Here is a 1,215-nt window from a genome sequence, read left to right on the forward strand (position 1 = left end):
AGGATGACAGAAGGGAGGGAGCCTAGGTCTTTGCTGAACCAACCCCGAAGAGTCCAGCACCTGCTGTTTGCGAGCTGATGAAGCGTTCCTGTTGTGTAAGCCGCTGTTAGTCGACGCGCTGTTCCTTGCCGCTGAGCGTCTACACACGGATGGAATGAAGCTCCTTGTGGTCGGCAGGGGTACAGTGGAAGCGGAAAGGGTGGACGACTTGTTTTACCCAAATGGATCCTAACGAACTTCTTAGAAGACACCATTGAGGAGGGTGTTGGAGGATGAGTAGGAGTTCGCTAGGCAGGCAGGGGAAGGCGGGGCAGGAAAGGCAGGAGGATACTACACGTAAAAGGCGTGGAGGCAAGAAGAAGAGCAGGTCAGAGGGGTCACTCACAGAGAGGCTGGGCTGGAGGAACGTACGCAGAACACGAGGGGAGCTGGGACCAGGGTAAGTGTGGACCGGGTCGAGCGGGCAATAGGGAGCCCGTGTGGGAATGTAAGCCAGGGCTAGCCGAATATCCGTGAGGAAGGGTGAGCCTTGGGAACAAGTGAGAGGGACCCAGCCTACGGAGACGTGGTAGGAACCGGTCACCCCGATGGTGAGAACAGTTAATCACACAAAAAACCAGCAACGGCTGGGAAAAACCTCACAAAGATCAGGAACTCTCAGAACGAGCACGACGGCCTTGCGCAGCGACAGTATCGTAGCCAATGAGGTTGACCCGAGGCGCGATTATTGCTAATTGAGGAGGAACACGCGTGTGCTAGCTCATCAGAGCATCTGGCCACACGCTTCGTAGCACAAATGAGGAAACTGAGCCCTAAGAAGGGGTGTGAGCCGACAGGCCACACGGCCACCCTGGAACCCCGTTAGCCTGGTCCCAGGACTAGCGCTCAGCTCCACCATGCTCAACTCCAATCATAACCATAAATGGCCATGGATCCAGCAGAGAACAAACGAGAAAACCAGAAAACTGGGCCCAACAGGATGACACAGCCCTACCTCCCCTCAAACAAAGAGAAGACAGATCAACGTTTGAAGCTTATGAATAGGGCCCGTCCCCCAGAGTGAGGAAGTTGAAGATAAAATTCCTCAAGTCCATACTGATTACTTTTAATACCCTTTCAGAATTCCTAAGAAACTAAACTTTTATTTAAAAAAAAAGAAACAACAACAAATAGGCTTTGAAGTTGTTTGAAGATAAAAAGCATTTTGTGGGCTAA

At 51.9% G+C, this 1,215-nt stretch overlaps 1 pseudogene; it reads left to right on the forward strand.

The window, feature by feature from the left end:
- Nucleotides 1-673: 673 nt before the first annotated feature.
- On the forward strand, nt 674-739 carry LOC130542696 (U4 spliceosomal RNA; annotated as a pseudogene).
- Nucleotides 740-1,215: the final 476 nt, after the last annotated feature.

This window comes from Ursus arctos, unplaced genomic scaffold (assembly GCF_023065955.2).
Source record: "Ursus arctos isolate Adak ecotype North America unplaced genomic scaffold, UrsArc2.0 scaffold_4, whole genome shotgun sequence".
NCBI classification, from domain to species: domain Eukaryota; kingdom Metazoa; phylum Chordata; class Mammalia; order Carnivora; family Ursidae; genus Ursus; species Ursus arctos.